The following is a 16,462-nucleotide window of genomic DNA, read 5'->3' on the forward strand; positions in this document are numbered from 1 at the left end:
GGAAGAGGAAAAACATCAACTCTTCTGGAAATCCCACCATCAGCAACCCACAGCAAGGATTTAAAATTAGTTATCTATGCCTATGTCCTCATATTCCTTTGCTGTGAAAGACATAAGTGAGGATAAAGGTGAGATGGAAACCAGAGCTGGCATGGAGTGGGAATGAGGAAACATGGACAGATCTTAAAAACATCACACAGCTCCTACAAGCAGAGGCATGACCAGGAGTTAATCACAGCAATCTCTAGGTGCAGTGATGAATGACAAATAATCAGACTCATCCTGTGCTAGTCGTTTGATATGGTGTTTTGGAGAATAGTGCCTAGAAAGATTATCAACTGCAGTGTGTAGAGGAGGAACACAAAAATGGGAATGACACTTTTTTTTCCCCCTAAATATACTTGATTGATGCAAAAATGTGTGGCTTTTGTGGGAAACAGCAGAAAGGGAAAACAGCAAATAATATTGTTTACTTTGAATAATTATGCAGCTTTGCTGGTAACAGTTAGAAATAGTTGGATCCCTGTTTCTGGTACACTTTTTAAATAGTTCCTGTTAAGATGACTCAGATGTTTCTGAAAATAACATTAGGGTAAGAATCATGTTGTCAATATAAAAGAAATTATATTTTTAAGTGAAGCCTTGTTCCTGTACTTTGGACAATGAACATGAAATCTGGAGAGTATGTCAGATGGGAATCAGAGAAGTTCCTCTGTTTCTGTAAATGCTGACTTTAATTTCCACCTAATTACTTCATTTATGATATTCTTTTTCAGGCTATTTATTACACTCCAGAATTAATGTAAAATGAAATAGTCCTATGTAACAAGAACACTATAACTGCAATAACAAAGTGCTAAAGATTTAAAGAAGTGTCCAAATTTACTGACCTCCATAAATTTAACTGGGTGTATTTAAATTACAAAATTATTTTTAATAGTATGACAATGTGTTAATTTGTTCCTGTGAAAGACTTGCAACACAGTGAAATCTCAAAGCTATATGAAAAGTGTTGTTATTTTCCCATCCTTTTCATTTGATAATTTATTTAATGCTGAATAGAAAAACAAAAGTCTTCTTCCAAATGAAAATTAGGACATTTTAAAGTGTCTATTTATTTTGAACTACAATTACATCCAAAGATTTAACAATGGAATAAAAGGAAGAGTTAGCATTCTTAAACAAAAGCAATTATCTGTGTATCTGCAGAATTTATTTAATAGTGGTCAGTCTAGCACACATCAATACAGATAAGTCTGTACTCAATAATGAACACAAATCATGATTTATAATAGACTAAGCAAAATCAATATAATTTGAAGAAAAATCAAAGTCAAAATGAAATGTTTCAATAGGATTGAAACCAGGAACACAAGCAAAGGAGTCCATATAGGCACCTGTTTAGTAGGAAATAAACCCCCTCTCCAATACCTTTACTGCTTCTGTGGCCTCCATTCAAATATCCATCAAATCCATAATTATTCACTTTCTCAATGACTTTTCACTGGTATCTCAAAATGAATTACCATAGCATGCTTATGCTTATCTGTGTACTTTTTGTTTTCAGTTATTTCAGTTATTTCAGTGCCTATTCATTACTTGGGGCACATTAAAAGTATGGCAATATCTTCCACTGTGTCTCTTGTGGTTTGTATTTTACTTTTATTACAACATAGTAATCGGTTATATAAAGCTGAAGGCTTTTAAAACATGACTATTAAACTTTTATCAATAAAATGCACACTATACACATTGGTTGAAAAATAATAAAAAGGAAAGAATAAAATCTAGGATAAAATAAAAATATAGGTCACTGTTTCTGGCATGACAGCTAGAAAGTGTTTGAAAATGGAATAAAACTTGGAGACACAACCTAGAATAGATGAGATTAGAAAAAAACCAATAACTTTGCCTCCCTGTCTAAATTTTCATATGGTACATCCTCCCACTAGGTCTGAGGCAATCAAAGAATATTCAAAAATTATTAATTTCTGCTAGCCTATAGTATGCCTGTACTCTAAATACAACAGAAGTGCTACCCTGTGTTGAATGCACAGTCCTTTAACAGTGGCAGTAATTAACCTGAAGAGCAGTCAGGGAAGAGAAAAGCTCAGTTTTCCCATTTTCATCCTCAGAAAAAGACCTGGATATGCAAAGGTGTCCTTCTATGCTGTATTTTCCAGAGAAATAACCTTTCTCCTTCTTGCTTCCAGTATTACTCCTATCTTTCATTTGTGAACAGCTTTTCACCATTCCTGTGGTGCTGTTTTCTTCCACCTCCTATATAAATAGCTGCTGGATCACATTCTTCAATAAAGAATCAGTAAAATTAAGCAGTTTAGAAAAAGGAGGACAAATTTCATGCCATATTCCAGTGTCCATATTTCGTGCCTGGTCCCTGCCAGCAGTTGTGTGGGCCCTACAGAGGGAGAAATGATCTCCAGCATGAGAACAGGAGAGATTGGTCAAGGTCAATGAGAACTGCCTACTGGGAGTCTACCTTTTCTCAACATGTATACTAGAGACAAACACAAGTTATTGGCAACTGCATCAGCTGTGAGCTGAGAACAAAAGATGTAGTACACAGTTTTTAAAGCCTATCAATCCATGAGAGCCTATGGGAACAGAAAATTTGACTGGCAGTGCAAGGAGAGGATTTTGTCACCCACTTGGTAAATCTCAAATAATTAAATATTATTAGCTGCATTTCAGTATGTCCCATTAGAATTAAAACTAATATTTTATCTTTGACAAAGAAAATTTATTGACCCTATACTGAATATTCAGGTCACTGGTGTTATATATGTCTCTTTCCAGTAAAATATCCATCACCAGTATCATTTAGCCTCAAAAGAGAAATCTGAGTTCCTTTTCTCATGAATATTATACTCCCCCAGAAGATATGAAATATACAGGCTTTCAGAGTTAAACATGTGAAACCAAAGCATTTTCTTGGTTAATTTTCAAAACTGGCCATTGCCCAAGGGAGGTAAATTCAAATAAACACAAAGATACTGAATCTTACTGCTTTCAAGTACTATGAAGGCCCTTCTCTATTCACTGAGGGCTGTATACAAACTGGATGTTATCTATTTATAACATCCAGCACATACTGAATCAGTATCTCCTGTGATAGAAGAGTTACGCATCTGTGTAGGTGCAGTTTGACACCAGTATAGCTGATGTAATTCCAATGTACTTAAATCAGCTGTATCAGTGTAAGCATTTTTAGCAATACCTCTGGGATTACGTCAGGGAAGGCAGGGGGTGTTTTAATTTTACCAGCCAACTGTAAAGACAGCACAATAAGTTTGATTAGAATGCAACAAACTGCTGATACCTTGTGCCATAAAATCCAAATTCTGTTATGGAAACTATTCAAAGATGGAAAGAAAAAAATAAAAATAATAATAATAATATGGTATTGTTCATTCAGGGGGAGAGCCATCCAATTTTCGCAGGGAGAACACTTTCTTTCCTGGTTCAAATTGTACCTTCACCTCAAAAATGTAGTCCATTCCTGTAACATGGGGGAAATTGGTTAGTGCTCTCCATGGCTGGGCAAGCCTTATAGAATAGGTCTTCTGCATCATGGGAGATTGCTGTAATGTCTGAACAATTACCCCATAGCAACATTATCCCTAATCCCTAAAGGAAGTGCCAAGGGTGCTGCTCTGGGTAGATTTTCAACCAGTGTCTGTCCTGTTGATTTCTAGGCTAGGTCTGAAATCAGAATTGCACCTCCTTCCATTTCACCCTGAGGCACCTGACTCTTCCTATAGAGCTGAAAAATCTTACAGACTGTTCCGCAGTCCTCAGCTGAGGGCAGGTCTCTGAAGATTTTAGGAGTATAAGACCTTAACTGACCCAGCCCTACCTAATTCTAGACAACAGAAGATATGGCAGCCATTAAATATTCTGCAATGAGAAATGCTCCATTTATGATTTTGTTCACATCTTTTAAATTCATGCCTTTGAGCAGGACTTCCAGCATTCTGAGATAATAACGAGGTAATGAAAAATTGCTGGTTTTGATGTCTGTTTGGCTAGCAGCCACTAGCAGTGGTTAGGATCAAGAGAACGACAGATGTCCTTTATAATATATCAGTTACTGATGGGAAGATCCCAGATCTGAAGCACCATAAGTCCCTTCAAGGGAAGGACATAAAGTTGGAAAATATCACAGAGGTAGAATTAGATTATACAAAATATATATTTCACATGAGTACCTTAGGCATCTCTTTGATTTCTTGGGTCAATCAGTGCTAAGTTTAGTTATAAAGGATGAAACCAAGCAGTCAGACTGCTGGAAAAGATTGAAATAAAATAAGTATGTTCAGGACAATAAGTAAAGGATGTTTATCAGTTTATACCACATGTCTAGATTTAGAAATGATTTGCTAGAAACAGTGTTGGTATGCTTCCCAGAGATAATGTTTCTCTTTTGCCTTTTCTGTGTGATACAGACGCTTTCAGATGGCAGATATTAAACTAGAAACAGCTGTATCCTCTCCACAAAATATTTTATTACTGACAAGCCATATGTCTATTGCCTGTCCTTAAAAAGACAACTGCGTGCCACACAGCATGCAGAGAATTGGGGCATATAATACAGACCAAAAAAAAAAAAAGGAGGAAAACCTCTCTGTCAAGACTGGTGTAGATTATGTTGTTGTTGTTTCACCCTGTACCATAACTAATTGTTTACACAGACAGACACAGAAACAGAAGACAGATACCACTTAACTTTGTAAGACAGGGCATTTTCCATAAAATGTATGCTTGTGGCCTCCCCAAACTGCAGCTTGGACCTCCAGAAGAGACTGCCTTTTCCTTCCTGTCCATTGTCACAGACCAGGGTTTTCCTCTCTTCTTAGGTATTTTCCACAAGCCACTGCTTTCTCACACTCAAGAGTTTAAATTTGCAACTGATTTCATATTGCTTTTTCCAAAGGTCAATTAAGGCTGTTCTCTTTTGGCTGCCGGAGTATGTGCAAATCTCAGAATTTCTCATGAAAATGAAAAGCACAGATTTTTTCAAACAGAAGACTGGCTATAGAAATTATTCAAATGATACAAAAGGGCAAGAAATAAATGCAACTTTTAATTTGCCATAACAGACACACTCACAATTTTGATTTGGACTTAGAGGAAATGACATTCAACAAGTTGATGAAAACTTTTCTTTTCAAACATCCTTACTACAGAGTATGTGAAAGCCCACTTAACACTGTAAGAGATACCTGTGGGTACTGGTCTGCTTCTCCACATGGAACAAGAGTCTGCAGTATCATGTGAAATTCCTAACTTGGCTTCTGCGCATCATACAGATAACATGTGCTTCTTTTTAATGGTGTGATATCCTTTCAGAAATACTAACACTCTGCACTTAGAGAATTTTATCTCCAGTATAGTGGCCAATTTATGCCATCAGCAATTTAACCCAGTGTAAAGTAGCACATTAATCTTGGAATATTGTCCAAAATTCAGGGACAATACAGTTTATACATATACATGTAGATTTTTTATATGTATATATAATCTGACAAATCATTGGATACAACACAAAATCTGACCAATCATTGGGTTAAGATCTGAGTAGAAAAGTACAACATGCCTCTACTGTGTTGGAGATGATACTTCTCTGGAACACCATCAGATATAATTTTCTGGTTTGTTTAGCGTATGACTGAGGATGGACAATTTCCCTCATGCAGATTTCTGTTGCTGAAAACTGCAGTAACTGCAAGATACACTCAATTCAAATCCTTTTTAACAGTTCAGAGAAGTCAATGGCTCAATCCTTCATATTTCCTTTTTTTTATTTCTGTAAGGACTAAATTTAACATTCTTTAGTGATCTGATAAATTTACTGGAAGAAGGGATTTTGCCATTCTCTCCCACAGTGGCCCAGAGGGAGACTGAAAATTTAATACATTTTGGCTCCTAAGTTCCAAACAATTCCCGCTCTAACCAATTATAGATGCAGTTCATCATGCCTTATTTTCAGTTGTCCAAATGTTAGATATCTTAGTATTAGCCATCTGACACAGCCTTTATATGCTGTGTGCAGAAATGTGTGAATTTCAGGAGAATGATTAATCTCATCCTAAAATAGGTACAAAAAATTGAAGATATTATTCAGTTGAAAAGGTTCCTGTTCCTTTCCTTTAATGATTAGCTGAGATTCAAACATTTAAGAACTTTTGAACATTTGAGTTCACCTGGAGAAATTCCAGCTATGGTGTTCATTGTGTTTTGTTATTTTTAATCCTGAAACATAAGCATGAGGTTTTCAGCATGAGAAAATACATCAGAATTTAGATATATCACTTTGAATACTGAGAAATAGAAATACTGAAAAATAAGGCGTGTCATGTGTGATTTCACAGAAAAAAATGCGAACACTGAAAGTTGTCAATAGAGACTTGTGAATTGGAACTTCAAAAGTATTTTCTTCTTTACTGTTAAAAAGAGGTGCAGGTTTGTCCTATTTTTCACATAAACACCTGCCTCTAGATAATCTGCAAAGGTGCATTTTTGTCTTCTTCATTATTCATAAGCAAAAGTTCAGGTCTTACTAAAAAAACCACATTAGACGTATAGATTAACTACGATTGCATTTGTACAAAATATTGTATGATTTGTCTCACAACTGAAAAAGTTGAAAATGGAGAAGATCATTTGTCAAATATGCTTAGTGACAGAAATGCTGACAAGAGGAAATCTATGGACTTTGGTAGCACGAGAATTTAGATAAGCGCAGAAGAAAAATTAGTTGTTTACATTACTGCTATATCGTAAAAGCCAATGCATTGGAAACACTCATCAAGAAATTTCTTCCATTATATTATAGCATTTAATAAAATCACAAATTCCAAAATTATCAAAACTCAAATGCAAATATACATGGAGCATCCTAATGCATAATTGTTCAGTTTGCCAACCCTTTCAACATTTTTGCAAAAATAATGACCTTCATATTTTTTCCTGCCCTCCTCACTATACAAATTTTTTAGACAGAATTCTGGACTGATTGACAGATCCCAAAGAAAAAGCTCTCCAGGATCTCACTTTAGCCTCCTCTTATACACCACAGGAAAAGGTGATACCCTACTTAAGAAAAAATTATAAAAGATCTTCATGTAATTGTAATGTGAGCAATAAGGTTAAACATGCAATATCTATACATGAGGAAATGGGACTTTGATGAATTCCCACGCTGCAGTAATGGGGTTGAAGCAATAAAGTTATCTATTTTCTCATGTCTTTATATTTTACCCATTAATTCACAGAAGGAAAATGAAATCACTAGTGGCAAATAAAAATGACTGCTCTGCAAACAAAAATAAAGAAAAAATTATTGCTTCATGGAAATACTAAGGAGTTCAGTTTGCTTTAGAGGTTTTTTTTTAATATCTCCAAATATTTGCAATAATAGAAGGTATCAAATTTAGAAATACTGATTTAGAAATTTGATTGCAATTTTCATGTTCTAAGTCTTCCTGTCATAGCTAGCTTGAGGCACTACTGCAGTAGGGGAATTTCATTTATACAAGTTCAATTAACTTCTTTTCAAAATATAGCAAGATCCATTGTTCCAAGACAGTAGTTTAAATGACTGAAAGTGGAAAGCAAGAGCACTAAGAGCTTTTTCTCTTGGAAATGCTGGAAATACATTTTTCCTTCTCTTCTTTTTTTTTTTTTTTTTTTTTTTGTCTCTGGATGGGAATTGGAATTAAATGCCATTGGTGGTTTCCCAGTAACAATGGGAGCTAATTCTTCTTGGAACTGATTTTCAGTATTATTTTATAGTCTACCTGACTTACCTTAATAGAAATTTTAAAAAGCTGCATTAAAAAGGAAAAGAAGCCCCAGTCACAGACAGCTTTCTGTTTTCTGTTCATATCACAAGAATTTGTGTGTATCCCATTTTGTCTTGCAGGCTTTGGTTCATTCTCCTGTTGTCACTGTGAAGATGACATCTGCACCATTATTTCATTATCATATTTTAAAACCACTCTCTGTAACTATTATTTTCATGAAAACCTTTTTGAACCATGCTAAAGAAAGGAATAATTGTCCCTGTGAAGTTGCATAAATTTATCAAATATAAACATTAATGTAGCTATACTCAGGAAACATATTTTAAGGACTTCCATGAAAAAATCCCTCGGTCTGTTGTATACTAATTAGTTTTAAGTAAAATACTTAAGTTTGTACTAAAGTAAAAAAGAACTACATTTAACCAAAACAAGAGTATCTTTACTATGCATTATATGTGAGTGAAAAAAGCCCCATAATTTATAAATGAGTAATTGTTTATATGTGTCTGTTGGACTAAAATCCACCTGTTTTGTACGCAAGGACCAGGATCCTTTGCTGTAGAACAAGAGTCTTCTCAGTAGAGACCAGATTTCGCATACATAACCATGATGAAAATAGAGACTAATAGGTTAAAAACTGTAAGGCCCATCCTAAATTTTAGTAAACCTGGAAAATATGGAGGAGTTACTGTATTTGACTAACTAAAAGATACTCTTAATGGACCTCTCTAATCTTTATGCAACGATGAGCAGGCACTGGAAATGGACAAGTTGTGCCACCCAGTCAATTTTATCATTAATTTCTGTTTCTGTATAATCCTCCTGGAGAAATGCTTACTCTTTTGAAGTTGGCATGATTTTCAAGGGACAATCAGTAAAGTTGTTATGAAGCCCTCACCCTCTCTGGAGAACAAATGAGCTCATCCAGTTTCACAGATGTGCCACCCTATTCCTGGACTGAACTGTCAGATCTTTAGAGACAGAACACCTCGTGGTTTGAGGCACACATTAATTTAAATTTAGATCAAGTCCACAGGGAAAGCTTCCTATCACAGTGCACTTAGTTGAAGGAAAGTGATAGAAAACCCATTGTTAGGTAAAAAATTCAGCTTTAAAACTTTTGGTAAGTGTAAATGGCTCAATGGGAAACAAAACAGCTTGTAGCTAATAAATACTCTCTTTCCATCTCTATATTGTCTGAAGACCTTTACTGAAGACTTTTATTCAAGCATACATTCAAGACAGATAACAGGAAATGTTCAAAAACAGGCCTTTTGGCAATCTGTAATTAAGACACTACAGTCCTTGAGATGGAAATCTCAATGGAAATTTAATTTAACCCAATGTTTGTGTTTTAAGTATTTGGTTTGCACAATACTAGAATTTAGTCAAAATTACTTTTCTTTTTTTGAGATTGTAATAAAGCAAAGACAAATTACTATCCTACTCTCCCACTGCAAGGACAAGCAGCCAAAATTACAGCAGAGAGTTTTCACACAGGGTGGAAAGAAACACTGAAGGATCATTTACTCTATCTTCTTACAAATTTTTCCTTTTGCTTTGACTTTTTCTCTGTGAGGGTAGTGAAGCACTGGAACAGGTTGCCCAAAGAAGCTGTAAATGCCATATCCCTGAAATGTTCAAGGTCAGGCTGGATTGGGCTCTCAGCAACCTGGTCTAGGGGAGGTGTCCCTGCCCATGGTAGGAGAGGTTGGAAATAGATGATATTTAAAGTTCCTTTCAATCCAAACCATTACATGATTCTAACATTTAAATGAAGAAGCCTACAACATATCGTTTTATTAAGGACCAGAAGTATTTCTATGTTCAAGGAGAGACCTTTGAACATGGGCCTCCTTGTTTTATCCATTTCTATTAAATGACATTTGGGTGAAAAGGCAAAGACTATTCCTTCTGCTAAATGGTTGTGTTATGGTCCATTTAAAGAAGTCCAACCATGAAAATCACTCTAGATACCCAGTAAAATTGGCAAGAAGCTGACTTTTAAGAAGCAGTAGCACGCAAACTAAATTGTTTTCCAGTAGGATTGCAGCATTTTTAGTGCTCCCTCACCCTGCCCCAAATAAGTCTTCACACAGGTCCGGGGAAAACAAGGGGATTTCCATTAATGTTATTATTACTGGATTTTTACTCTTGTGAAATATTACTGTCATAGCGAAACTATAGATAATATTTGTAGTTTTCCATAAACTTTTATTCCCTAGGAACCAAATTAATGCTTTAAAATTGATGTTATTTTAAAACAGACAAAAATGATAAATGAGAAGTTGAAACATAAAACTGCTTGTTTCAACAAGAAAACACCCTATTTGAACTATCAGGATCTCGAATTAGTATGTCTTTTTTACTAGAGAAAAAAATTACTCCTGTTACACAATATTTTTATAACAAATAAAAAAGAGAACCTTAAAATGAAATTTTTTAGGTAGGGTATTATGTAGGAAATCTCTACTAAAAAAAAAGCAAAATAGAGGCCCATCAAAGGTAGTTTCATTTTATATAATAAGACCCATGGACAGTCACAGCCAGATTATTGCTTTCCTCCATACAGATCCATTCCTCAGCACTTTTGGTGCCCATCATCAGCATTCCAATCTGCAGGCCTGCGGCTGCAGCCACACACGGGCAAACTCTCTGGAGCGGGGGAGCTGATTGTATAGCCTGAAGTGTATGAATAAAGGCTTATTACAAAGCAAATGCATAAGGGTCTCCTACAGTGTCACTCCCCTCAAGCAAGCAAGGCGGGAAATTGATCATGATTCTGAAAAGTAATTAAGTTTGAAAGGAAAAGTAAATCCTATTTATTTAAAGCAAGCTCTGGTTTAACTAAAGGGAGCATCTCAAGCCCTAAAAATGCCTTCCTGAAGAAAACTTACAAAATAAAGCAGTTATGAAGAGTGAGACAAAATAGACATAAATGGAAGGCATGTAAATTCATGTTATGCAAACAAGGCTTTAAGTTAAGTACACCAGACATCCTCATATTCATACAATAAGAACATGCAAAGTCTACAGCACTGACAGAAATATTTTATGACATGTATTTGATGACTGTGAAAGATCAATAGCTCACTTACCATAGTGAAATCTGGGAACACAGCCAGTAATCTTTAAAAAACACAATTAAAATACATTAGTTAGTTAGTTTATAACTTAAAAGGATAGCATGTTCTAAATATTGGACTTTTCAATTGTAAACCCTCTGATGGTAGAAAGTCAGAACATTTAACTTCTGTTCTTGTGAATATCCTTGTTTTGCCCTTTTTCTCTTCTTAAAAAGTACCACATAAAAAATATCAAATAGGGTAAATATTTTCTAGGGGAAGGATTAATTCCACTTATTCTGGCATGTCTAAAAATTTGCATTAATTTCATATAATGTAGTTGAAATTTGCTCTCCACCTAAATCAATGGCTGCCATTCCTTGCAGCCTTGTATTTTTTTGTAGTCTGGCTCAGTTTATGAGTTGTCTCACAACTAGATTTTATAAAACCTTTTGTACAGCTCACAGTTTTCAAGTATTAAAATCTAAGCTTATCAAGTTGTGAAATACAAAGCCCTAAGATGCTTTTATAAGTCACACCAAAGAGAAATCAAGAAACCTACGCCCATGAGCACTTATTTTTTTATGAGGTCATACAGTATGTGAAAAGACAAGAAAAAGAGATCATTTTACCGTATTGAAATCCATTCAGTATGTTTGCTGCTCTGTCTAGAAGACAGCAACACCTGAAGTAGCCAATACCAACTGCTGGAGAAAGGAGAAATGAGAGCAGCTCTGAACAGGCCATCCAGCCAATGTCATGGCATGCAGCTCTCCCACCTTGCAGTCATTGTCTTGCAGTGTGACTCATCCAGCTCCAAAGTAATCGAATAAAAACATGATTCAGGGCAGTGTGATAGGAATCTTGATTGATTTTGCATGCACAGGTTTCTGACATGTACAAATGGAGAGGACTATTTTGTTGGTAATTATTTGATGCCTACAGAAAGCCAAAGACATAATTCATAAAAAAAGCCACTTTTCTTTGTAGGAGACAATATTTTGTGTTATGTAAAAGCTGTGCGGAAAACAATATTTATCTTGTAATGAACTTTAATTAAATAAAATGTTAACTCTGAACTAGAGACATAATGAATGTATAAATGTTGCCTGTAAGTTGTTCTCAAAACTATGGGATGAATTATTTTCAGCCATAATTTTTGTGACTACTCAGTTTCTTGGATTTAATTAGCAGTTTTACCAAGAAAAACATTTTCACCTTATGACTTGAAATATTCCAGTACTGAATTTTCAGATAGTTTTTCTAAGTTCCAGCAATCTATTTGGAAAGGTCCATCAAATCATAGCAAAGAAATCACATAAATTTACCTTATGGAATGCATGAAAATTAAGTAATACAGTTCAACTGCCACACAAATAACCAAAACAAAAACAAAGATATGAAATTTTTTGTTTCCTCTTTAAAAATTCTCTGTTTAGAAATTACTGATGTGCTTAAGGAAGTAATGAACTTTTGATGGGCAATTTACAATCATACAAATCAATGGATGTATTTGACAGACATTAAAAAATGCATGTTTACCACTACCACAGAACAAAGCAAAATACAACTTTATTTTCTTCCATGTTTATGAATGAACATTCTAATTAGCAGTCAATACCACAAATCAGGAAGATTTTTCATATGGAATCTCTTCCTTCCTTCCCAGTCTTCCTCTATTCTGTCCTCCACAGAGAATCATAACAAATCTCCAACAAACTTCAGAAGAACAAGTTTTCAAAAATGTTAATGAATTATTGTCAACTTTATTAAACCACTTCAAGAACAATCGACATAACTGAACATTTACAATTTTTTTGTCAGACACTTTATTAAGTGGTATTTTGAAAGTCACTTAAATTTTAATTATGTTTTGTATCAAAGGAGTTTTCATGCAACCTAAAATTCAATTTCATTGCTGTTTATTAATCAGTAAGTACCACATTATTATATATTCTATAGTATTACAGATAATTTATATATACATTTGTGTATGTATGCATATAAATGATAAAACATAAATATTTCACTGCTTGTTTTCAGCTTTTTTTAAGAAGAGTAGAAAAAATTAAAGGAACCAGAGTTTTTTCTCTTCTCTTCTCTCAACATTATACTCAGTGTGACAGTCTCCACTCAAATGCCTCTGGGCATGTGTACATCTCTAACTACAATAATCAGTGCTGGAAACTGTTCCAAATCCTTCCTGAAGAATTTCTAGTTCTCTCTTCTTTCACCCATTAGCTTCATTTTTGTCTGAATAGCTAATGTCAGTCAATCAGCATAAGGAGAATAGCAAGATTAAATTCAGTGAAGGGGGAAAAAAATGGTGTGGTAAGGATAAATTTTACAGATCTCAGAAGTCACACAAGCACTGGCATAAAATCTGCAGAATGTGAAATCATAGCTTAGTTACTGCACACAGCCACCTCTAGCTTTTATTCCAAACTGTCAGTATCCATTACAGCTTCAATTCATTTATTACCATACCTATCTTTCTTTCTGCCTATAATCATTTATAAAGAAAAGCAAACTTCTGTTGTATTTATTGCTGCTGCTGAGACTTGAATGAAACTGTTTTCCATAGATATTAGGCAAGTTTATTCCCTTACCATGTAGAGTTGTGTTGTGAACCACATCTGCATTTAGACCACTGCCCATCATGTATGCTCATATATCTTGCTCTAAATTAATTAAATTGTTGTAAAACTACATAGACTAGCTATGTTCTCATACACTTTAACCCAATTCTATATTTATTCCTCCCTGAAAGTGTAATGTCAGATTAAGTTAAATCACCTTACATTTTAAGTAAAGGTTTTGTAAGCTACAGGGTAGTTTAAGAAATTGTGTTCCATGCTATTCATTACCATTAATCTGTTCAACTACTCTAAGTGATTTTATTTCAATGATTTCTCTTTAAATCTAATTCATTTAGTGATTTCTAAAGGTGTTTTCTTGCTTGCTCTCTCTCTCTCTGCTCAGAAAATCCAGATGTTTTTTGTTGGTTCGCCACTGACTAAATTGTAGGCCCTATTCACATCTGTCTTTATCACTAGCATCCCTGTCCGTAATATTGGCAGCTGTACACATACAGAATTTTGCAATGCCCAGCAGGAGGAAATTGTCCCCTCCAATAACTTGAGGTTTCTTGATGAGAGAGTGGAGACATTGAGGAATACATTGCTGCCTGTGCCTGCAGTCGCCCATGTCAATGGCTCTTAACTATACCAAGGAAAGTATTACCTTCAACAAGGCTTGATGAAGTGAAACCCAGACTGCACCAACTTCTGTATCTAAAACAGTCTACAGTGAAAGGAGTCTAAGGACTGCTATATATCATATCCATCATTTCATCCATCAGCTTTCTCAGAAGTTTTGGGAAAACGGAAGATTTGATATTACCTCTCAAGAGCATCAGATTTTAGTCAAGTTACTGACACAGTTACTAGCTTAAAAGAGGGCAACACAAATTGTGAAGAGAGGAACAGTTATGCAATACAGTGAAAACGTACCAGATTCTTCCCTATCTGTAACCATTGAATTCTTCACTTCCCAACCACTAATTTTATTATCCTCTGCCTTGAACATCCACATATTTTAAAGGAGCTTTGGGGATGAAAGCTTAGGTTCCTGGGGGAATTTGCACAAGCCAGGATGATCCACAGTTTTGAATTTCTTTATGCACATTGTGTTAGTGAGGATTTTAATTAAACTCAGTGGCAGATAGTCTGAAGCAGCTGAGGCCCATAGCTATTGTGTATGAAGGAAAAGCATTGAAGGAGTAGATGGATAATTATATGGAAATCAGAACTCATTTCAGGCTCCCATGTAATTATCTAGGTCGTCAAAATAGTCCCTCAAAACCAGGAAATCTTTGTAATTCAGACGCATACATATTTTTTTTTTTTAAGTTATAATATCAAGCTGGGACAATATTATATGTACATAGTATAATTTTAAACCACATATTTATGCCACAAACCATTTCTTAAAATATAAAATAGCCTCACAAAATAGCCTCATTTTTCTCTGCATCCAGAAGTATCTCAAAGCCTAACCTACCTCACATCTGTATAGGATGTGCTGTTTTTCTAAAGCCAATACTCCAGTTTCTGGAGAATGAAGAGGAAAAGAAAGGTGAGAAGCCAAGACTTGCACAAATAACTCCTCACTGCTGTCCAAAAAAGGAAATTATAGTAGAAGGTCCTTTGTCATAATTTTGTCATGATCTCATAAAAATCTAAGACAAGAGTGAAGAATCAACTGTGACACTGGATAGGTGTCATCAAAATCTGTAAACATATATGTTAAAGAAACTGGTATGTTATTCAAAAAGTGCAAATACTGATTGCTTTGGGAGTATTCTGCTTAGGCTGGGTGCAGTGTAGTCGCTTCAGAACTTCAATTAGTACTGAATCGTAAAAAGAAAACCCTTCTCTCATGTTCAGATTGGAATTTCTGTAAAGTATGATAATTGCTATGTCCTCACCTGCAACTCCTTGCTTAAAAAAAAAAAAAAAAAATCAATGAAAGTCTTTAAAAAGATTTGACTTGTTCCCTTTATTGCACAAAAGAGCCTTTGAGCTAACAAAAATGCTTGTTTGTAGATTCTAGATCGCTTTAAAGTGAGGCTGAGAGAGACAGGCATAACGCACATATTACATCAGAACACCCCAGTCAGCATCATTTGAGGGGTAACCATGGTGGTAATCGCCACAATGGACAACACTCATCTGTGGTGCCTGGGTATATTCCTGCTCGTCCCACTGCAAAGCATCCCTGCACCATTGCCACGCTGTGAACACCACCACTACTGCATTCCAGACTGTACTCATGCAGCTGGTGCCAAGGGGCTGTAGCTTTTTATGGTACGGTGTAATTAGCTTTTCCTCTGGAAAGCTGAATCCTACTGCCCTGAATACAGTACAGCCCTCTCACAAAACAGCTTCCTGAAAAGAGGTGGAGGAGGCAGTGTTCCACATATCCAGCCTCACTACTCTACTCTGTTAGGCAATATCTGCTGGCTCCTCGGATGCCATTGGGAAACAGTGAAATTGCTTGTTCAGTGCCTGCACTCACATTTCCCTCTGTTTTTACATTTTTTGATTCTTTGAATCTCACACTCCCTCCCTTTTTCCATTCCTTGGCACATATAGTCACATGATTCCTCCCTGCTCATTTCTCCATAACTTTTTCTCATGTCTTCTTGGAAAGGGCTTGAAGATTTTTTTGGACTGTTGTCTAGGTTGAATCCAAAAAAAGACTGTTTAATCCAAAAGAGAAACTGTTTAAAGGAAGAACATAAACCTGGCCACTCCCTGCCATATATTCCGTACCTACTCCCGCATCCTCCATACTTCTTGCAATAAGCATGCTAGAGGGTACAGCCTTGCATCTTATTTTAAGTGTATTTTCATGGACCTGCTGTCCAAAAATTTATATACTTCCTTTTTGTAAGTGTCTATATCACCTGCAATCACAATCTTTTATGGCAAAGGATTCCATAAGCTTTCTACCACCAAGAAGAAATATGCTCCTTTATCTGTTTTAAATTAAACTCACCGTTTTCTT

The 16,462-nt window shown here is 35.4% G+C and overlaps 1 long non-coding RNA gene across 1 annotated transcript; it reads right to left on the reverse strand.

Moving 5' to 3' along the window:
• Positions 1 to 1,096: 1,096 nt before the first annotated feature.
• LOC125324168 lies at positions 1,097 to 11,712 on the reverse strand. The gene is made up of 3 exons (XR_007202843.1): positions 11,524 to 11,712; positions 10,925 to 10,955; positions 1,097 to 7,970 (listed from the first exon to the last, which is right to left on the reverse strand). It is a non-coding gene; the product is annotated as an uncharacterized LOC125324168 (long non-coding RNA).
• Positions 11,713 to 16,462: the final 4,750 nt, after the last annotated feature.

Source organism: Corvus hawaiiensis, chromosome 3 (assembly GCF_020740725.1).
Source record: "Corvus hawaiiensis isolate bCorHaw1 chromosome 3, bCorHaw1.pri.cur, whole genome shotgun sequence".
Taxonomy (NCBI): Eukaryota; Metazoa; Chordata; class Aves; order Passeriformes; family Corvidae; genus Corvus; species Corvus hawaiiensis.